Source organism: Ochotona princeps, chromosome 4 (assembly GCF_030435755.1).
Source record: "Ochotona princeps isolate mOchPri1 chromosome 4, mOchPri1.hap1, whole genome shotgun sequence".
Classification (NCBI taxonomy): domain Eukaryota; kingdom Metazoa; phylum Chordata; class Mammalia; order Lagomorpha; family Ochotonidae; genus Ochotona; species Ochotona princeps.
In genome coordinates this window covers 8,857,149-8,879,414 of record NC_080835.1, presented here as the reverse complement: position 1 = coordinate 8,879,414, position 22,266 = coordinate 8,857,149, and the positions used below count along the sequence as shown (strand labels likewise).

Sequence of the window (22,266 nt, the reverse complement as noted above, 5' to 3'; positions counted from 1 at the left end):
TTCAGATATCTGGATTTATTTGATTAGCAGAGACAGACGGAGTGAGCTCCTATCTGCTGGTTTGTTCTCCAAGTGCATATAATAGCCAGGGTTGGGTCAGGCTTAGCCTAGGAGCTCAACCCAGGTAGGTCTCCCATGTAGGCATCAGCACTGCTTCTCGGGTTCTGAGAACCTAGAATTGGGACCACCACCAAGATTTGAACCCTGGTACTCCAATTTGAGATGCAGATATTCCAACCAGTGGTTTATCTACTAGGCCAAATGCCTTCTCCAACGTGGTTCTATTTACAGGAAGTATAGGAACAGATAAAACCAATTTATGGCATAGAATCCTAAAGAGCAGTTACTTCTGGGTGAGAGGGTATTGATTGTAAAGGGCACAGAGAGCTGGAAATGTTTGAATCTCCACCTGGGTGTGGTCACAGGCAAATATACATGCAGACACTCCTTAAGCTGCAAACTAACATCCGTGAGTTACACCTAAGAATAATGGTGACTGTCCTTCATGGGCAAAGGAAAACCACAGCAGGGCTTTAAGCTGTGACATGACATAATCTGATGTTCATTTGCAAAAGGTCACTCCAACTCTTCAGTGGAAAAGAAATGAGCTGTGAGAGCAATTGCCATTGAAGATGGACAAAAGTGCCCTGGGCTTGGGAGATCATGGAGGAAATGAATAACAGTGGATACCTCAAGTGCATTTCAGAGGGAATAGCAACAGGACATGATTTAGTTGGATAGATGGAAGGTGGTATAGGAGGGTTGATGGCGGTATAGGATGGGTAAGTGGGATGGACAGAGGCATAGATGGAAGGTTAGAGGGATGGATGGCAACTGTGTGAGTAGCAGAGTAAAGAAATGAGTGGGAGATTGAGCAGGTAGGTGGGTGAGTAGGCAAATGACTGGATGGGTGAATACCCTTCTGCTCTGGTTGTTGGTGTCCAAAAAGTGCAGTTGAATCACCCCAGTTACCAAGCCTGTGGACTTCCTGCCCCCACCCAACCGCCCAGACTTGTGTGTTTACACTCCCGTGGCTCCCCAGTGCTCCAAGGAGAAAAACTAGTTACTACAATGCCCTTTGGGGAGTCGATACTTACAAACAGGCGCTTAATGAGGCACAAGGATCTCCCCGTCCTCTGGGAATTCTGGGGAAAGTGCTGGTGATACCCAGAAGAAGGGGAGATGAAATCAGAGGATAAAACCCTCTGAGGACACCCGCTTGGAAGCCACCCGCCCTCTCTCTTTCCTATCACCCCGTTGCCAAACCACCACCACCACCATCAGCACCTCCACCTTCCCCTCCCCCCCCCGTTATGATGTTATCGCTTAGATTTATTGAGACTCTGACTTGAAACTGCGCTAACTCAGGTCAAGGGTGTAGGCTTGCAGGCTTGCCTCTGGTGGGAGGGAGCAACACACTTCTCAGACAGCTCTTCAGCACGGCACAGTGGCGGCTGACCTTCTAATCCCTGGCTGCCAGCAGAGCCACGTGGTTCACCCTGCACTTCCAGTCTGTTTGCTCTGTGACCCGTTCCTGTGACTTGAGAGCCCAAGGAAGGACAAAGATGGTCTGGTGGGACAGGGCTGTTCGCGAAGGGAGAACAGCTATTGTCAGAAGCCAGATCCCACCAGGCGTAGCCCCAAGATCCAGAGCTGGCTCCAGGGATCCCAAACCCTAACTCCTGTGCCTTTCCTAGGACCTTACCACTGGCTAATTTCACTCCCTGTGGGAGTTGACAGCTCAGCTTCTAGAACTCTTCTCTCACCTCCCCAGGCAGGCTGAACTTGTGTTATTTGGATAAACAGCATTCCCCTGGGTTGTCACAGGCAGGCTTATTAACGTGGTGGTGCATTGAACAGTTCCTTCCCACCCACCCCATCAAAGGGACAGGGGCGCTGGCCTGGGACCCAGCACCCTACCACATTCAAGGATGGGAGATCTTACATCTGGGGGAGGCAGGAATCTCACATCATTGGTGAGGATCCAGGGCTGCAGAGAGCAAAGTCACGTTCACTGTTGAACTCAAAGGCCTCTCAGGACTTTCTACATCTGGGAACAAACTGGGCTAAAGTCATCATGCCCGGAGCTATGATTTCACGCAGTTATTCTATATCCCGCATTCAGGCCAAAGCAGTCACGGAATCTCTGTTGGCCGTGAGCAGATATTTCATACTTTCAAACCCTGCGTGCTTTGAATTCTCCCCCTCCCCCAGTGTGTACTGCTGGCTCTCCCTCCCTTGGGCTGGGAGGGAAGGCGAGGTTGCTTGCTGGATCTTCTCTACCTCTGTGGGGCAATGCAGTCCGGGGGTGGTGCCCGGCTCAGGAATTCTGCAGTTGTCTTTCCGCAGGCAGCCGTACCCTACTGCAGTCATTGGCCCAGCAACCCCAGTCTGCAGCTGCCAGGAGCTGAGAGCCTTCTGGGGTAGGGTCCAGCTGTGCCAGCTGTGGAAGATTACCCTTGGAAGCTCAGCTATGACCTGCACTCCTGGATAAGGTGGGGCAATGTGCCCAAGTCACACGCTACTGTATTTGGGGTGCCAAGTATCATCTTGGTTTTGTCTTGCAAGACGTTCAGCTTGCAGAGTGTAGGGGCAGACCAGGAAGGAGGCAGGGGGGCGGGGGGAGGAGGCAAGGGGAACGGATCTGTCTCTCCAGCAACTCTGCCTGTCACACACCCTCCATCGCTCCTAATAACAGCACTCAGCATTTAATCAGCCCCTTTGTGGGAACAGCAATGTCACACTCATTAATTAGTTAATCCATACAACCTCTCTGGAAGGAGGAGCCATGTCATTATCACCACTGGGACCCAGGGGGAAACTGAGGCCAGGCTGGGAATTTGGCTCTGAGTGGACAGAGCACAGCCTGGTAGCTGGAACAGGACCAGTCTAGGGCTCGTTGCCCACCAGGAGCCTCACTCTTGCCCTGTGCCGCAGCTCCCGTCTGCTCACAAGCCATCACCATCTCTACAGGGCTCCAAGGGAGAGCCAAGCTGGGTGTTGCAATGAACTGAGCACAGCCTGCTAGCTGCCCAGCCTGGGCCCCCAGGGCGTAGTTGGGCTGCCTCTGCCAACAGAGCTACAGTGACTGGGTGTCTCACCTCATCATCATGAAGTCCGTTTCCTCTGCAGGCAGCTCTGCAGGGTTTTGGCTGTGTGTCTGGTGGTTTTAGGGTTCAAAGGAGGACTGTGGCCACCAGGAGGCACGGTCATGGTTGTGATGAATTGGAAGCGGCTACTTGGCTGGTTGGGCATCTCTCTGTCTCTCTCACACACGAGAGGCATGAGTGGAATCCAGGGAGTACTTCTGTCGTCACCATGCCCAATGATAAACAAAAGTAGACAGCTGCCCAGATGCCTGAGGGCTGAGATCACCAAAGGCTCCAGGATGAAGACTTGAACCCACACTGGCATCTTCTATGAGCACCGGTTCCTGTTCTGTCTGCTCCATCTCCCTGCTAATGCTCCTGAGAAGTCAGCGGAACATGCCCCAAGTGCTTGGAACCCTGCACCCCCGTGGGAGACCTGAAGAAGCTCCTGGCTGCCGGCTGCAGTCACGACCAGTTCCAGATGTTGCAGCCATTTGGGGAATGAAGCAGCAGATAAAAGATCTCTCCCTTTCTCTTTCTATATATATGTCCCCACCTCTTTCTCTCTCTGTAATCCTGCCTTTCAAATAAGTAAATAAATAATACTTTGAGATTGTTTCTTTCCCCTGATACTTATAGCAATGATGCCTCTGAAGTGTAAGGTGTACACCAACAGCCTGGAGACCCTGTGAGCAGGCTGCATCTGCAGATCGGAGATTCTGCATGTTAAGAGTCCCCGAACGGAGCCAAAGCCAGAGGTTGGAGAACTGGGAGCCATGACATGCGCCTTTTCCTTCAGTCGCTACATTCTCCGATGGGATTGCCAGGGAACTTGAGGACTAGTGGTCCTCACCTATAACATCTTGAATGAGAGTAGTCTCTGATGGCATGTCTGGAGGTGGCTGAACACGGGGGACAGGGGAGGAAGGACGCATGGGTGCCCATGTGTGAGTTAGTACATGCATGTGCCGGGGACAATCCTGCAGCAGACAACCTTGGGTCTGCTGAGGTCTCATCTCCCCACCCCATCTCAGCCATCTTTGTTGCAGTCCGTGGGTCAACTTGGCGCTTTTTGCTCTGACCATGGCTGAACTAAAGCTCGAACTTTGAACCCAGAGTTCAAAGTTAGCAGGGTGGTTTTTTTTTTTTTTTTTTTTGAATCTTGCTATTAATTTTATTTTTGATGACATGGTTATCCATATGTATCTACAACACGATATTCCAATGCATGTATAAAACCATGTGACGATCAAATAAGAACAGTTGTGGTCTCACTTCAAATGTATATCATTCCTGTGTGGGGAGAAAACGAAGACTCCTCTCTGGCAGCTGTGTCATCATTTGCTGCCCTTGCCCTACTGTGTAAGAGCACACTTGAACTTGTCCCACTGCCTAACATCCTGTCCAGTGACAACCCTGTCTGCAACTCCAAATCTGCCTAAATGAGGCTGATGCGTCACAGGGACCAGGACCCACCCTTAAACCTCCCCTGGTATCTGTCCCTCCTGAACCTTGAGTCCCAACCTCTGAGGCCCTCCACCTACACCCCATTTTCTGTTTCCCCTAAGCAGGAGTGGCCTTCAAAACAGTCATTGGCGACTGTGCAGCTCATGCCAGGAGCACTTCCCACCTGCCTCAGCCCAGTCCAGGGGAGGGTGCAGGGTCCCAGCCCCCAAGCCCTGGCACACAGCACCTTCCACACCACCTGCCAATCGCCCTGATTTCCAGGGCTCAAGAAGGGTGTTGGAGGCACTGCCCCAGTCTAAAACACCTCTCCAGCGAATTCCCCCCAAGCCCTTGGGATGTGGCAGACTCGCTCTGGCCTCCAGGACGCCCCACTCCCACGGGAGTTCGTCCAGGCTTGCCCATGAGACTCCATTAGCTCAACTCCAATTGCAAACGTCCATTCCCACCTCTGCCTGCCCCTCCCCAGCCCCGTGGATTAACTCCTGGGGTGCAGGGCCCACTCTTTGTGTCTCTCGGGGGGGAGAGGGCACCCCTCCCCTGCTTGACACGAGGCTTATGCACAGTCGTGCCCTCGGTTCCCAGGAGGGTGTGCCGATGACTTACGGCGTGAATGAACCGGGCGTGCGCGCAGGGCAGCGGGTGCGGCGATATTTTCCCTTGGCCAGAAATGCAGACTTTACCCCGTGCCACGTCTGGGTGTCAGGCGGGATCCTGGGCCCTGTGATGGAAGACAAGATGAAGACGTGAGTGCCGGGACTTCTCAGGGAGCGTCCAGTCACACCGCGAGGAGGTGGCTCCCGTCTCTCTCTCCTCCCCCTAAATGATCCAGCTCTCCAGTGAGCTTCCTTGCTTTTTTTTTCCTCTCCCACGCTAAACCCGGTCACGCGGGGCCTGAAGGAGGGGAGGAACCCAGACGGCTCCCTTCGCCGCACCCAGCCCGACCGGCCCAGCCCCTCTCTGTCGCCCACGGAGGCTGGGCAGCACCCGGACCCCGTGCCCACCGCCCCCACGCGCGGGGCCAGCGCCCGCGAAAGGCGGCGCTCGCTCGTCCCCTCCCTGGCGCCAGGGGGCGCTGCCTCCCCACGGCCGTCGCCATGGTCACCGCTGGCGGCGGAGTGGGGTTTACGTAAAGGACGCAGCGTCCCCCGGGGGGCGGAGGCGGCCTTCGCGCCGGCGCCGGCGCCCTGCGGAAGCGGCGTTAGTGAATCGGGGCCTTGGGGAGCCCAGGATGGAGGTGGCGGTCGCGGCGGCGGCGGCGGCGGGCCGAGCCCTGCGACGGGCGGGAGGTAAGCGGGAGGGGGGAGGACCTCGGGCGCCCCGGGCATGGGCGCAGGGCGAGCGGCGTGGCGGGCTGGGCAGTGTCCGGGGCGCGCGGGGGCCGGCCCGACTGGTCTGCAGACAGAGGTGCGGCTGCCACGCGCGCCCGCGCCAGGTGTGAGCTCCAGTGGAGCCCCCGGCACCGGTGTGGGGATGGTGACACCCGAGGCACGGGCGTGGGCAACGCGGCTCCGGCACAGGCAGCGTGGATTTCCAGGCGCGGGAGTCAGAAGACACCTTGGTGTGGTGGTGGCCGCCCAGGTGTAAGGCGGTGCAGCCCCCCTGTGCAGGTAGGTGATGGGTGCAGCAGCGCCCGGGCCGGGTCGGCGTGGTGCTGCCACTGGGCATGGGCGTCAGAAAGTGCTGCCATTGCCTGGGTGCTGGGAAGGTGGCACCAGTGAGAATTGGTGTCCTCTAGATGGCTGGAGTTCCTGCCCTGTCTGTGGGAAATGGGCATGGTGTGGGGCAGTGAGGGGTGCCCTTGGTGGCCCCAGGCCCTGGGGATGGGAAGGCTAACAGCCGGTCTCTTGCCATGGCCACGATGACGGTTATTGCTTCTGTTAGGGTTCCAGGCTGTCTTAGGTACCCTGGCCTGGAGGCAGTGGCAGAGACCAAGAGAAGGTCTGTGTCCTTTGTGATGAATGTGGTAGCTGCTATGAGGTCCTTCTGTCACCAGGGCTTGCCCAGATGGTGACCCAGGAGGAGAACCTGTCCAGACGCTAGCATTGTCCTGGGCTCGTGAATGTGTCCAGTCTGGGGAAGGAGAGAGAGGTGGCGTGTTTCCCCGGCCATGCTTACTGTGCCTGAACAGGTGACCAGTGTCAGCACGTCAGGCATCGTGTAGTCCGCAGCCAGTGGCCCTGGCTGGTGGGACCACTGCAAGAAGCCAGGGGTTTCCCCTCTCTGGTGCTGGGGAGCTTGGGAGGGTGATTCTGCAACCACTGGGACACTGCTGGGAAAGCACCTGTCAGCGTTTGGGAAAGCTTTGGGTGCGGTCTCAGTGTGACATCGTGTTCTGCTTCTCAGAGGGGACAATTGCCAGACCCCCAGAAGAGTCTCAGGGTGTGGGCGAGACAGTCTCAGGACAGCAAGTCTTTGTGGCTGCCTTGGGAAAGCGAGATCAGCGGGAGCAACATAGAAAGGGTGTTGTTGCATGGGTTTGGGGAAGGCGGTTAGGAGTCCAAAGAGATGATGTTGAGCATGTTGGAGACTAGGGTCATGGGTGGCAGCTGGCTTGCCAGGGAAGGTGCTTGGAGATGCTCCTGAGTCCCTGAAAGGTGGAGTAGTGTCCAGTGCACGTGATCCCAGAAAACTTGAATTCCCGTCTTGGCTGAGTGACCTTGACCAGGTGACTGTACCTGTCTGAACCACGTACACTCATGGTGGTCGGTACAGAAAGGTCAAGGTCCTCACAGGAACCTTTTGTCCATAGTGAAAGGCCATGGGTTCTTGGCAGGTTGACAAGGCCAGGGTGGGAGGCAGGAGGAAATGGAGGGGCATGGGATGTGAGTGGGGAGAGAGCGAGCCAGAAGGCCAAGGGCTGGCACCAGGAATTGGTGGACATGCCGGCTTCTGATGGGGAAAGTGGGATCTGTTGACACTGAGTCAGCTCCTGAGCTGGAAGCAGGCCCCGGGTCTCCTGGGGATGGTCCCAAGCATGGTTGCAGCAGTCCTGAAGTCCCTCCGGCAGTGGCCCAAGCAGATGGATGCCCTTGGCTGGGGCCGCAGCCGTGCCTCGTCGCCCAGGTCTGTCATCTGTGACCGCTAAGTGCAGTGTCCCGGTGTGGGAGGGAGACTTGAAAAGTGTGCTTTTTCTCTGGAGCACTTCCCTTGGCTCCAGCGATCCCCTCAGTGTCCTGGGCACTGTTCTGAAAGGCAGTAAAGTGGATCAGAGCAGCTGGGCTGTGTTGCTGGGGAGACTGAGGCTGGATGGCAGGAGCACAGGGCATAGTGCGGGGATGCCCTTGTAGGGGAAGGAAAAGGCTGCTGCGAGTATGGACTGGTGAAACACGGATTCTGGGACTTCTCTTCAGACATGGCTGCACTAAAGGTGGTCCCGGGTGAGGCCATGGGGGTGGGGGTGCGAGTTGCTTTGCTCGTTGTCCCCAGAAGTCTAGTTCCTGACAATGGGCTTCAGAGCACATGGTACAGCACCACCACTGGCAGCCACAGCACTAGAGGGCCAGCTCCCAAGCAATCTAAATGGGTGTCGGCCTTAGCCTTGCTCCCCAAGGCACAGAGTTTTTGCCCTGTGTCCAAGCTGCAACATCAGGCCACTGCCACGTGGGTAGGAGCAGGACTGGCCCCGTCTGGCCATGGGATGTTGAGTCCACATTTCTGTATTGTGACACTTACCTTGTCCCAGCATCTGCTGCCTGGACACTGCCTGGGCTTGGAAGTACTCCTCAGTCACTCCCAGGGTGCTTGGAGGGGGTCTGAGACCGGCTGTGTGTTCCCTGCAGCACCTCTGTAGCTCCCGGGGGAGTTCTTGGCAGTTTGACTTCTCCCTGGAAAGTCAGTGTCCATTAAGGCCACCCTGTTGGATGATTGGCCACTCGTGTCCCCTCAGCTAACCTTCCGCACCTCTGCCTCTTTGCCATTCAGCCTTATGGGTTTGGGCTCCAGGAGAACTGTATGGCTAGCCCCTTGCCATCCACTTGGAAAGCTGCCATCTGGGGAGAGGTGGCACCGATCAGAAGATGCGAGGAAGGGGAAGTTGGCCTCCGTTCCCCAAAAGCAGGGCTGAATTTTCTTCCCAGCCCTTGGGACTTGAGGCAACTGGGAGCCAAGCTAAAAGGGAGTGGCCATTGCCGGTGTTCCTGGGTGCAAGTTTGAGCAGATGCCAGTGGAGGCAGGGGGCTGGTGACATGAGAGTGGACGTCAAGGACAAGTGGTCCTGCGGAGTCAAGGGTTTTTTTCCACACCGGTCCTTGGTCCTATTTCTGTTTTCTTTGTCCATTTTTCTCCCAAAGTTGCTTTCCTCAGCTTCTGGCAACCTCTCCTTTCTCAGCTGCCCCATAAATCACAGTGTCCAGCTGCTTGGCCTGCCGGTGCCGGAGACTCAGGCATCCCTGGCCAGAGCATGCTGGATCGGAGCATGAGCACCGGGCTGGACAGCTGCAACTGACGGCTCGGACTATTAGGAAAGCTGCTCCTCCCCCAGTTCCCTCCCCGGGACCAGAGGGGGACTCCAGTTTAATCACCTGTTGGCTGGCACTCCATCCGAGTTCAATTTCTCACTGGAATAGCTTTACATTACACTCCAGTGGACCAGGCAAGTAGCGCTGGGGGAAATATCAATGAGCGTGTGGTCAGAGGGAGATAAATCTTCTAGAACCACGGAGCCCAGGATAGAGCAGGATGTGGCTATCTCCCCAGCGGGCAGGGCTGAGAGCTGTTGATCTTGATTTTTTTTTCTTTGTGCTACAGACCTGGACTGGGTTTGATCTTTCTGAGGAACCGTGAGGTGTGTGCATGGCAGGTGCAGAGAGTGCCTGATTCTTCTGGAAGCTGCCTAGTTGGTGGGGATTTCTTGTTCATCATGGAAAGAGTCCCAGATGACGTGGCATACTCTGCATGGCTGGAGTTGAAGGGGGGGAATGTTGTCTTCCCAGGGTGTTGGTGAGATGGGTAGGGGCGAGGCTGTTTGCACCACAGGGCAGTGCACGTGTGTGAAGCCACATTTGTCCCCATAAGTGTGCCTATGGGAAATGAGAGCTGAGGGGGTGTGGAGTGCCTGTGGGCTCTGTGTCTGGCTGGCCTGGTGTCAGTGCGTGTGTGGAGCAGTGCGCAACTGGAAAGAACAGTGCAACGGGGTGGGGGAAGTGGCCTGGGAGGGTGGGAGGCGGGTTGGAGACCTCATGCCTCTTGTTGCGGGAGGAGCCCGCCTGGCTGCTCACTCCCGATTCCTTAGAAGGAAGCTGGCTTGGAGGTGTGGCTCCCCAGTGCCCATCTGTGCACTACCTGGGGGCGTCTCACACATCCCTGCTTCTCCCCCTGCCACCTGGAAGTCAACTGGGGACAGAAGACAGGGTGCTGGCTCCTGGGCACCAAACATAACCAGATTTGACTCCTCATCTCCCTCTCTCTGCATCTCAGTTTCCTTGTCTGTAAAATGGAGACAGTGAAAACCTCCGCACGTGGAGGAAGTCTAAGAGTGCTGCCATGTCGTGCCCCGGAGAAAGGTTGTTTGCTCTGGCAAAAGAAGTTTTTTTCCATAGAAAAGTGGTTACATCATGACTTCATATGTTGGCGCCGGGGACAGTGTTCATGGTTCCCATTACTCGGTGTAAGGAAGTCAGCTCCACCCTGGCCTTGGGAGCAAAAGAAGCCTACACATCTGTCCACAGCATCACACGCAGGCGTTGGAGCTCAGCCTCCAGGGAATGTGGGCGCCTGGATTCGGCTGCTGATCCTTTTTGGAGCACCTGCTTTGGGTTGAGCTGTGGAGACAAGTTGGCTAGACCAGAGCCTGTAAGGTGGAGGCTGTCCTTCCCATGATGCCATCTGTTGGGAGAGTAGCGCTGGGTGTCAGAGGAAGGCCAGGGACACAATGCAGGGTCATGAGAGGGCACTCAGATGGTCATGACCTTTACCCCAGGCCCTGATGGCCAGTGGGAGTGACCCTGGCAAGGTGGGCGTAAAAGGGCCAGCAGAGTGGCAGGGGCCATGCCAGCTGCCTCCTCACAGGACGCATGAAGCAGAAGTTAAAAAAAAAAAAAGCAGAGGGTGAAGACATGAGCCGCAGCTGAGCTCCCAAGAACCATCACTGTGGGACTGAGAAACTGGGACGGTCCCTGAAATGCCCTGAGCAAGGGTATGGGGCTGGCACTGATGCCACCCCCAGGCAGCAGTATCTGACAGCAAGTGCCAGGAGTGCTAAGGGATGGGAGCCAGGAGCTATCAGGTGCCAGTGGCCAGCCTGGGGAACTGAAAGGGGAGACCAGGCTTGACGGATTGCTAAGGGAGGCAGAAGGCGTGAGGTTCGTCACTCTGGTGGGCCATGGGCAGGGCCAGATGCCACCCAGAACAGGTCCCAGCCCACGTGTGTTTCCCATACTTAACTGTCCATTGGTGTGACCCCCTCGGTACCAGGAGTGCGAGGGAGAGACTTTAGGGAGCCCAGGTGGCCGTGTGTTGTGCCTGTGAGGCCATTCCCCTCGCTGAGGATGCACTGAGGAACTCTGATGTTCCCAGCACTTATTTCCAGGCATTTGATCATTTTCTCACCAAATTACCCCTTGAAATTTTGCCTGTCTGAGTTCAGCCCAGGAGGTTACTATTCTGGGAAGTTTCATCAAAACCTGTTCAGCATTGGAGCGTTCTGCATGCTGGGGTGGGGACATGGCAGATCCTCCACCTGTGTTCTGGGGGCTGTCCTCAAGAGGCCGTTCCTATATCTGGCGAGGAGCTGGGAAGAGCAGGCCTGGGTTGAGGGAGGTGAGGCAGGATGCTGCTTCCCATGGGGTCTCCAGTAGGCCCCTTGTCACGCTCCCTCGTGGAACATTTAATTAATTTATGATTGATGTTCCTAGACTTACTTGAGGTTAATTTATTATTGATGTCCCTTCATTATGTACAACACACCCTGCACGCCCCCAGCCTCTGGCTCCGCCTGATGGGCAGGTCACCCTGTGGGGGAGGGGGAGCTTCACTGAGTTGCACGTTGGTGGTCCCTGGGGACAGGGCTCTGAGCTTGGCTTTGTCAGATCCTTGCAGACTGAGAGGTGGCTGTGGGTACCAGAAAGTGTTTCTGGGAAGCTTTGCTCAGCTACAAAATAGCAGGAATGCTACCAACAGTTTCCATTTCGTGAGTATAGGTAAGGGGCACAAGCCCAGGCTGTACCGAGGGGAGCTCTTGCTCCTTGCCACTTGGACTCCCTCTACTGCCCCATCCTCAGTCTTCTCTTCCAGGAGGCCCAGAGAGGTTCAGTCACTTGCTCTAGGACACACAGCAAGAAGTGGGAAACCAAGATTGAGCCCAGGATGGATTCATTTGCAGGCCCCTCACTGTGTCCTGCCTTCCTTCAGGCTGCATTCAAGCCCTCCTCCCCCATAAAGCCTTGCTACATGTCCCCACTGAATGCCAGAGCAGTCCCTGGGATGTGTGTGAGCTCACCCTCAGCAGTGCACATCCTCATTGAAGAATTACAGGAATGGCCAAGTAATCCCTTGCTGCCAAGCACATATCCCAGACACCACACTAAGCACTTTTCTGGCCTTACCACCGTTAGTCCTTGTGGCTACCCTGAAAGGCAGGTGCTGCTCCTGCATTTAGCCCACGTTATAGATGAGGTTTAGAAACCTCAGCTGAGAGTCAGGGGTAGCAGAATTTCATTCCAGCAGTCTTGATTCCTAGGATGCTTGTCTGAGTCTTCCTGTAATCCTCTTATCTTTCCTCTATTTCTTTTTATTTTTTTTTTGAAGATCTATTTATTTTTTTTTATTGAAAAGGTAGATTCAAGAAGGAGAGACAGAGAGGAAGATCTTCCATCTGTTGGTTCACTTCCCAAGTGGCTACAATGGCCAGAGCAAGCCAGTTTGGAGCCAGGAGCCAGGAGCTTCTTCCGGGTCTCCCACGCGGTTCCAGGGTCCCAAGGCTGGGCCATCCTCGACTGCTTTCCCAGGTCCAAGCAGGGAGCTGGATGGAAGTGGAGCAGCCGAGACATGAACCAGCACCCCTGTGGCATCCTGGCAGTTGCAAGGCGAGGATTTAGCTGCTAGACTATGTCTGTTTCCTTATCTATCAAATACAGGAGTATTTCAGAAAGTTCATAAAAAACAGAATCAAGGGCTGGCATTTTTGGCACAGTAATTTAAGCCACTGCCTCTGATATTGGTATCCCATATGGGAACAAGTTCAAGTCCCAGCCACTACACTTCTGATCCAACGCCATGCTGATGCTCCCAAGAAAGCAGCGGATGGCCCGAGTTCTTGGGCTCCTGCCAGCCACATGGGAGACCCCAGTAGAGTTCCAGGCCCCTGCTTTGTCCTGGCTCAGCCCCAGCTGTTGCACACGTTTGGGGAATGAACCCACATGTGGAAGTACTTTCACTTGTTCTCCTTTCTCTTTGCAACTTTTAAAAAGAACAAAAAGTAGAATTAGAAGATTAGGGTTTTTTTGGTGCAAAAAAAAGTTTAAGTCTGTGCATGTGAGAGATCTTCGAAAAAAAATCATATTATGTAAATGCATATTATGTAAAAAAGTATGCATAAATTTTATTTATTTATTTTAAAGATTTCTTTATTTTTATTGGAAAGTCAGATATACAAAGAGGAGGAGAGACAGAGAGGAAGATCTTCCATCCGATGGTTCACTCTCCAAGTGGCCGCAATGGCTGGAGCTGAGCCAATCTGAAGCCAGGAGCCTGGAGCTTCTTCCGGCTCTCCCACGTGGGTGCAGGGTCCCAAGGCTTTGGGCCATCCTCTGCTGCTTTCCCAGGCCACAAGCAGGAAGCTGCACGGGAAGTGGGGCTGCCGGGATTAGAACTGGCACCCATAAGGGATCCCGGGCATGCAAGGTGAGGACCTTAACCACTATGCTATCACACCAGGCCCCAAATTTTTAAAAAATTGTAACAAAATAAGCTTATTTTTAAACTCCATTTGCCGGAGACTTTTGGAGGTACCCTTGTGACTGTGTTCTTGCCTCGTCTCCTTGTCCAACCTGGGTCTGGCTTCTACCCTGCCTGGGGGGACCAGGAGTGCCCACTCACCACAGGATGGGTGATTTCAGTGAAACGAGTGCGGAGGCTGCTGGGTCTGGCTGCTGTTCCTGGCCCCACTGGACAGCTTTGGACATGTCTCCTACCTTCTCTGAGCCTCACTGGACCCATGCACATAATAGCAGCAGTGACCTCCCACCTAACTGGCTATCCCCAGGTTCAAAGGCAATGCTGGAGGGGTGGGAACTTTAGGAGAGACACTGTGCCATCTGAGGGTTAGAATTGCTTTTGTTTGAGATTCAGGGGGTTGGCATGCAGGCCAGGAATGCTTAAGGCTGGGCATACAAATGCAGGCCACCCACCATCAGGCACCCCACACAGGCAGATGGATCCCATGGCTTGCCAGCTGCCAGGAATTTGCTGGAGGATCCTGCATGACCAGGAGAGGGGATCCCAGGCCCTGGCCCAGGGTCCTGTGTCTTGGTTGGCCGAGCAGGGCCTGGGGCTCCCACCCTGGCCCCCCTGATGTGTGAAGCCCACCGAGGATGGGCTTTCATCGTCATCTCCCACATGCTTCCTAACTAGGTCAGTCCAGGCTGGGTTTGGTGAGGAAAGTGGCCAGCTCACCAAGCAGCTGCCCGGACCTCCCTCCCTGGCCCTGGAAACAGGCAGAAAGCCTGGTGAAGAGGTGAGCCCTGTGTCTGTTCCGGAAAGCCGTGAGACTGCCAGGCTCTTGTGGCAGGCTTCCCAGGGCGTCGGCACGGAGTCCTCCACGCGCTCCCAGCAGCCAGAAAGGCGACAGTGTGTGCTGCTGGGCTACCCCGGGTCCCAAAGCCCGAGGCAGGGCAGGGCCCTGGGCCCAGCGGATGGGGGCAAAGCAGGCCTGGCAGAGCTCTTTGGAAATCTGTGGCCGGGGCCGCTGCCGTAGGTGCCGTTTGTGTCACTTCCCGAGTTTCCGCCTCCCACAGGCTGTGATTACATCAGGCTCCCCTGGCACGCCCGCTAGCCAACTCCCACTTCATCCAGGCTTCCTCCGCTGTCCTGGGACGGCTGCCTCATTGCAGTTTTTCTGGGCGGCTCCAAGCCTGGCCGACGAGGAGAAGGGCCTGACCTTTGCAGTCTCAGCTGCAAGGCCCAGCAGCTCCCCCGTGCCCTCATCCCACTCAGCGTCTGCCACGCATGGGCTCCTTTGAGGTGCTCTGTTCCTTTCTCTCCTGTCTCCCTGTCTTTAAATTCAGCATCAAAACGTGGGCTTTAGCCTAGAATGGAGCTTCCCATGGGGCCTCTGCCACGTGGGTCCCTGGGCCTCAGTTCCCCATCTCTCCAATGGGAAGGACTGAGCTGCCTGGGAAGGCCTTCGCAGGGCCGGGGACACACACAGCTACTCAGCGCCGACCGCCGCCGCCACCGCTGTGAATTTTTTTCATCCTCGCCCTCTGTTGCTTTGCCAGCCCAGGCCCTCTCCTGGCCCTGGGGCTCCCCCGTAGCCCCCGACTCCCGACAGCATCTGGCCTTCTTCCTACTCTGGTTGTCTCCAAGACCAGCCTGCCAGCCTCCACCCCCCACCTCTTGGTTCCTCTTCTGTTTGATTTCCTTCCCTATGGCACCTCTTCTATCTGCTGCCTTCTCTTTGTCTAACTTTTCCTCTCTTGAGGTGTTCGGTGGCTGGGATGGGGGAGGGGAGGCGCACATGGCTTCTGCCATGGCTGTTCCTCCTTGCTCAAAGCCCCTCCTCGGTCCTGCTGCCGGCACTTGGGCTCTGTGTGTGCAGGCATGGAGGGACTTGCGATCGGCCTCATGGCTGGGAATGCCACAAGCAGTCAGGCAGCCTCGCGAGCCCCGTGTCCTGTGCTGTCACATCCAGCCTGGGTGTCTCCTGCAGGCTGGGGAAGGAGCGAGCCAGGTCTGCAAGCATGGGGAAAGGAGACGTGGGCCTCCAGCAGCTGCAGGAGTGCCTTCCGCCAGGGTGGGCAAGGAATTCTCTCCAGGAGTAGTCTCACGAACCTCAAAATGAACTTGGCTTTCCCCTGACACCTTCCCTGGGACTGGATCCCAGACACTCACCCAGTAAGCACCCACTGCATAGGTGTGCGGCACCCAGTGCCTGCAGCCTGAAGCAGCCATGGCATCCTCAGAGAGCTCCCAGGTCAGGGACATACACACACAGCAGTAGCCTCAGCTACACACACACACACACACACACACACACAGCTCCAAGGTCAGGGACACACACACACACACACACACAGCTCCCAGGTCAGGAACACACACTCCAGCAGCTACTGTAAGGCTTGATACTAGGTGGCCTCTGTCGGACATGGCTTTCAGCGTGGGAGTGCATCTAATACAGGGATGGTTCTGTTCCAAACCCAGGCTGTGGGCTTGGAGTCCTGCAGCAGGTAGGATGAGGACTTCAGCATCAGCAGAGGCCATATCCTTGTGGCTGGCATCTGGCTGGCCCTGCTATCCCACCTGGCACTGGCTTTGAGGGCCTTGGGACCCAGGGAGCAACCAGCTGCTGTTCCAAGAAGGGTTCCCCTTGGCCTCCTCCATGCCAGAAGCCTGTCAGGCCCATGGGCATCCCGTGACGCCCTCCTCAGATCCCGAGACTGGACCTCACAGGCCTGGCCAGGCTGGCAGCTTCCAGGCTTGCCCAGGATGCTTCCTCTCGCCCCACAGCCCCTCTGCCAGGGCTGCTGAGTGGTTCCAGATGGTTCTGCTTGCTGCTGGCTTTGCTGTACCATGCAGTTTAATCAACAGGCTAATGGAGGGCCTGGGCACCTCTGGAGCCGCCTTCTTCATTTCACAGTGCCCCCCAGCTCTCTTCCCCAGGTGAACACTATTCAGTAAGCTTCCGGCCCTAGTAACTAAGCCAGGCGCCCAGCCCACCACCTGCTTAGTACTTTATAAAAGTTTAACCTTAATGGTGTAATGAACTCCCATCATAAAGCAGCTGGAGCAGTGCATCCTGGGATGTATAAATTATAGGAGGCCTCTGAGGTTGTAATTGGAAATGGCAGCTGCTACAAGGTTGAAAGGGGCCGGCCCGGCTGGGCTGAGCACAGCTATTCTCCACTTCTTTTCAAAAGGCACACAGAACCAAGTCTGGCTGTGAAGAAAGAATGTCCTCAGCCCAAACCCAACTCCTGGTTCCTCCGCCCCAGTTCTCACTTCCTGCCCCTCACTGTGTATGCAGAGCCTGCTGGCTTCAGAGGCACCACCCCCCTCCGCCCATCCCGGCTGGCCCCATGCTGCAGTGGCCGCGAGGGAGTGAACAGGCCCTTGGCTCCGCAGTGAGGACAGCCAAGCAGGTGGACAACAGCACCAATTCCAAGGGAGTGTCTCCGACCTGCTGATGGGTGTCCCTGGAGCCCACATCCCTCCCTGGGTTGTGGGGTTGAATGGGAAGTCACAGGACACCTTAGGGTGCCATTCAGATCAGTGGCCTGGCTGCTGGCTGTAGCTGCTGCTGGTGGTGAAGTCCTGTAATCTCAGCTGTAGTTGTGCTCCCCCTGCCCTGCCCTCCATACAATCTGGGGACTCAGGAATATCAGGAAGTGGCACCAGAGGCCACTAGTTACCGTACTCCTTGGAGGGGCACACATGGCACCTGGCGTTTGCTGATGCAGGTTCCTGTTCTGTCTCAGATCTGTCTTGTTATCAAGCTCCTATTCCTACTGCTGCTGGTTCAGAGACCGTGGCACTCTGAGTGTTGGCCCAGTAGCGTGTGCTCTATTAGTGCTTGCTGCAACTAGCCATGCAGGCAAAAGGTGTCCATTGCCCGCACCTGCCCCGGGTCTGCACAGGTGTCCTCAGGGCTTTCATTCAGGGCATGTGAGTATGGCACGGGAGCCAGCAGTAGCCTCAGCACCCTGCCTCCTCTAGCCAGGGCTTCTGGGAGGGGATTCCAGCAAGCTGTGGGAGACAGCCCTAATGTGGCCTCTATCCGCTGCAGCAGGAGCACTTGGTGGGGCTCACCCTGCAGTACAGGTTTCTTCTGAATGTGGGCTGATTAGTGCCAGAATCTCATGGGGCCAGCGGGGAGTGTGCTAAAAATCTAGGTTTCCTGGACCCCACCTTGGACTCTCAGATTGAGAATGGTGGGGTTGGGGGCTAGGAGTCTGTATTATCCATCTCCTGTCTGTGTATCCAAGGTTGAGGGTCCCTGGAAATCACATCCCCCATTCCTGCCAACAGCATCAGGCCAGGAGACAGGAGCCCCAGGCCACCGCCAAGGGCCTGCCAATAAAGCCCAGGAGCCCCGAGCTCTCTGCCTTGGGCCCCGCTGTGGGGGGACAAGGGGAGGGAGACCACCAGTGTCCTAGTGTCGGGCACTGGCTGCGGGTGCTCGGTCTGCCAGGTGCAGGGATGACTCCACAGTGGCAGGGAAGTGTTTGATGAAGAGAGGTGCTCACCTGCGCTGCACTACAGTGAAGTGGAGGATGCAGGGTGATCGCCGGTCTGGACAGGGAAAGGGGCCTCCCTGGAGACATGCAGTAAGCTCCTAGACTAGTTGTGGATGACGTCTGTTTTGGTTTGTTTGTTTGAGGGAGGAGTCTGTTTTCTACAGAGGGGAGACCCATGCCAGGGAAACCCTCCCCTACCTTGTCACCTCTAGAACAAAGTTCAGTTTTCCTGAGGGTGACACCTGACCCCAAATTCCAGAGTCTAGACACACAGGATGTGCCCAGCAAGTAGTGCTTGGACAGGTGAGGCTCGGCACGCAGCCAAGGACAGGATGGAGAGCCACAAGCCGCGTGTCGTTGGGCGGGCCAGCACACCACCCTTGGGCTCAGGATCCTTGGTGGTGAAGTTCTGAGCAATGGGAAGCTTGTACCCTGATTTCTCCAGGCCCCTGCAGCTCTGACCTCCCAGGGCATCCTGGTTTTCTAGGCAGTTTGTTCTGCCAAAGAACGCACCCTGTTGTTGCAGCTGCCCAGGGAGGGTCTATACCCAAGTGGCTGCTTAGGGTCAAGGGCAAGGGCTTGAGGCAGAAGTGGTACCCCCTGTCCACCACAGCCAGGCCCTTATGCTGCAGAGGGCACCAGGTGCCTGTGCACCTGGATCCTCCCTTGGCCTCACAGGACCTCTGTGCTGGCCCCTCTCGCCTCTCTTCAGGTATTGGGGTTTTTTTTAAATCCTCTCCTGGCCAGAGCTGCCTTTATCCAAGCACCCCCCTGCAGGGCTTTGTGTCTGAGACCCCATTTCCATCCATCCCCAGCAGCCTCTTGGGCCTCAGAGCTGCTGCTGTTTTCCATTCAGTGGCACAGTGGGGTGGGAGAAATCCACTCAAACCTTTGTTTCAGAGATGTTGAAGTCAACCCCTGGGCTCGGTGTGGTCACATGCCTCCAGTCTTGTTTGAAAGTAATGGATGGCTCGCAGGATCTCTCCCACCACCCACTTCCCTGCCTGAGAATTGCAGAGGCCCAATCCTCAGGAAGAACCATGCTGAGGGGCTGGAAAATCAAAGCAGGGGTACTGGAGGAACCTCAGCCAAGACTGCCCAGCAACACCAGGCATGTGTGTGTGTCTGCTGCACTCTGGGCAAGTGGCCTCTGCGGGTCCTCTTTCTGCACCCCAAGCATGTTTTTTTCTGGCCCCAGGAGCCTGCAGAAGTGACCTTTGCCAGCACCCAAGTCTGGCATAGGGAGCTTGTGGTGGTGCCCAGCATGGGGCTTGCACAGGCAGACTCTGCTGGCTGCAAGCCAGCCCTGCACAAGGGGCAACCTGCTTGCCTGGCTGGGGCTCCAAGAGCTTTTGTGTATGGGACAGGAGGGGTGGGGAGAGGAGAGCAGAGGAGCCTTACGTTCCCCCTTTTTGCTCTCAGCAGTCAGCCCCTCTGTCTGCCTGGGACTGCCCAGTGGACCACACCCCTCACCCTGGGGTCCCCCTACACTACAGCCCTGCACAGGCCTGTCTTGGGGTCTGTGTTATTCTGTGCCATGAGTTCCTTGAAGATCACAGTCATGTTCCCTAGAAGCTCCTTCTCATGTCCTGCTGAGTGCACCTGACGCTGCCTGCCAGCTCCCAGGCCACGGGTCCACTCCCCTTGCCCCGGTCTTTATGCCACTCAAGGCACTGGACAAGTGTGCACACATCCCCCTCACTTGGAAGGTGGCCCTCTCTGGGCAGGTGTCGGGGAGGAAGGGAATGGAACAACCAGAGAGGGGAACTCCCTCCAGCCACAGCCACAAAAGGCAGCAGTCTGCTGTAGCCCCTCTCCTGCTCCATGGGGCAGCTGGCAGCAAGGAGGCCCTCTGCGAACACCACCCACCAACCGGTCTGGCCGGTCGGTGGAGACCCAGCTTGTGTGTCTCTCAGGGGATGGTCTGTCCTGCTGTGGAGAGCCTTCTACCTCTCCTTCTCTCCTGTCCTGGGCAGCCCAGTTCTCTGGTGACCTTGCTGTTCTCTTTGCCCCCACCTGTGTGTATGTGTATGCTGTGCAGGTGACTGGGGGGTACAGCAAGGAGTCAGGATGCTGAGCTCAGGCAGACCTTGTTGTTCCCAAGGCCCTGGCAAGCAGGAGGCCCACACCTGCGGTGCCAGGCACTAGGCACAGGGCACAGGGCCATTCTCCCTCCTTGTTCCCTACTCATGCACCCAGAAGAGGGCCTCCCTGGCAGGGTTTGTGCCACTGCAAGTCCTCCCTGCCCCCACAGCACCCCTCTCAGGGAGAAGGAAGTGAGGGTGACGGAGCCTGGGTGTTTCTCTCGCCCTCTGCAGGAGGGGCTGGCACCCCCTCTGTAGGTGTCAGCGGAACCATCAGCAGCGGTGGGTGCTGCTGCTGGGATTTCCCTGGCTGACTCAGCTTGGGCCTGGCTATGTCTCTGCCGAGGCAGGATCTGTGAGGGTGTCTGAAGAGTGACAGCAACTCACATGGGGGTACCTGTGCTGGAGACCAGGCCCCCTCCCTGCCCTGGCACTGCTGGCCTCAGGCTTGCTGCAGGCATGACCCCCCACATACACACACACCCTCCTAGGGTTGCCTTCCCCCCCATTCTACAGCAAGCACACCACCCCTACTTCCTCTTGCAGGAAGAAACCCCAGGAATGATCCACCCTACCTCACCATCCCGACTCTTGCCCTATGAGCCAAGAGAAGGAATAGGGGGAGCTGTTGATCCCTCCCCAGGGGAGAGGCCCTGCACACACAAGGGCAGCCACAGTGTCAGCACACAGGTCAGCACAGTGACCCAGCTGGAGCCCAGGACTCCTGGGAGGAAGGGGGAAGCTGCAGGCTCTCCCCACAGGCAAAAACCCACGCAGGAGCCTGCCGGCAGCTTCACAGATGATGCCCTGGAGCGCGTCTTTGGGCCCTCCCCCAAGCAGGCAGCGGCAGGCACAGTCAGTGGGACGGAGGTGTCGCAATTACGGGTATGGGGGGCTGGGGAGGACCGAGCAGACAGCGCCATGGAGTGTTCGGCTTGCAAGCAGGCCTGTGGGGGTGGAGGCAGCAGGGCTGCGTGGGGTGAGCTGGGGGGCTGGGATGGGGAGGGGGTACAATTCTGAGGCATTGGTCCCTGAGTGCCTGCTTTCCTGTACTCACCTCCTCCCATTGTAGGGGGTAGGAATGGGGAGTATCCCCCGTCTCTCTGCCCTAGAATAGTAGGGCACAGCCCCATTCAGAACCCAGCTGCCCAGGCTAAGGGCACTTGGTAGCATCAGGAATCCTAGCTTGGTCTGGCCGTAGTAGGTGGGTTTCTCATCCCTACCTTCCCTCCTGGCATGGGTGAAGGAGGACTCTGTTGGCCAGGTGACCTGGGACAGCTGCAGGATTGTGCTGGGCAGGGTGTCACACTGCCCACAGGCGTGTCTAGTCCATTTGTTATTCTGATTCCTCTGTGGGCAGACACTGGGTAGGGTGGCCTGGGGAAGGAATGTGGCCAGCAGGCCCAGCCCTGCCTTGCCCAGCCCTGCCCTGCCCAGCCTTCTGAGCCCTGGAAGGCAGGACTTGCCCTGCAAGGCTTTCAGCTTGGCCTGCTGCTGTGGTCAAGAGCTCCAAGGCTGAGCTGGCTGTGACTAGAACAGGTGGGCTGCGGAGAAGGCCCCACCCAGAATGGGATGGGCCCACCTGCCTGCCTGCCTGCCTGCTGGGGCCTGCACCTTCTGAGCCCTCTTAAAGATGGCTCTCTTGAGAGCTTGGGGGCAGAATCCCCATGTGGCAGACTGGCTGGTGCTGAAGGCAGGACACAGCCAGCCCTGCCCAGGATTGTGCCAGGTCCCTGGGAACCTGGGCTGCAAGATAGGGTTCAGGTTTTTCCGTCAGCCTGGGTCTCCATATCCTTGACCCTCACATGAACGTGCGGGACTCTGTGGCTTACAGGCTTTATACCAACTGGCTTTGGCCAACATGGAAGGACCCCAGGCACCTTGGAAGGGTGCCTGGGTAACCGGGTGCCTGTGTGATCAGGAGCAGACAAGGCTGGTCCTCTGCTTGCTCCCTTGGTTTCCTGCTGGAAGTTCTCAAGCCTTCTGGCAGGTAACTGGGCTCTCAGGAAGCCATAGCTGGTGTCAGCACCCACATCAGCCTTCTGTTCAGGTTGTTGTGTTCAGAGTTAGCTCCCCAGAGCCCGAGGTACTCCCTGGAAGAGGCAGCACAGCTCGTGTCCTGGGCTGGTCTCCCTGGACTCAGCAAGTTAGACAAGGGCGGCCAGAGGGTCAGGGTATGCCTGAAGAGGGGCTGGTGGGCCTGTGTGTGGGCTCGGCTGAGCCCCCAGATCCCATCTG

At 56.7% G+C, this 22,266-nt stretch overlaps 1 protein-coding gene across 2 annotated transcripts in view; it reads left to right on the top strand.

Moving 5' to 3' along the window:
- The first annotated feature begins 5,706 nt into the window (after window positions 1-5,706).
- DAGLA (diacylglycerol lipase alpha) overlaps window positions 5,707-22,266 on the top strand; it is a 56,691-nt gene continuing 40,131 nt past the window's right edge. Inside the window, exon 1 of one of the 2 annotated variants that reach the window (XM_004599321.3) lies at window positions 5,707-5,842. The gene's annotated coding sequence lies outside the window, so the exon portion shown is untranslated. The remainder of the gene's footprint in view (window positions 5,843-22,266) is intronic. The other variant, XM_058662946.1, reaches the window with a different exon arrangement.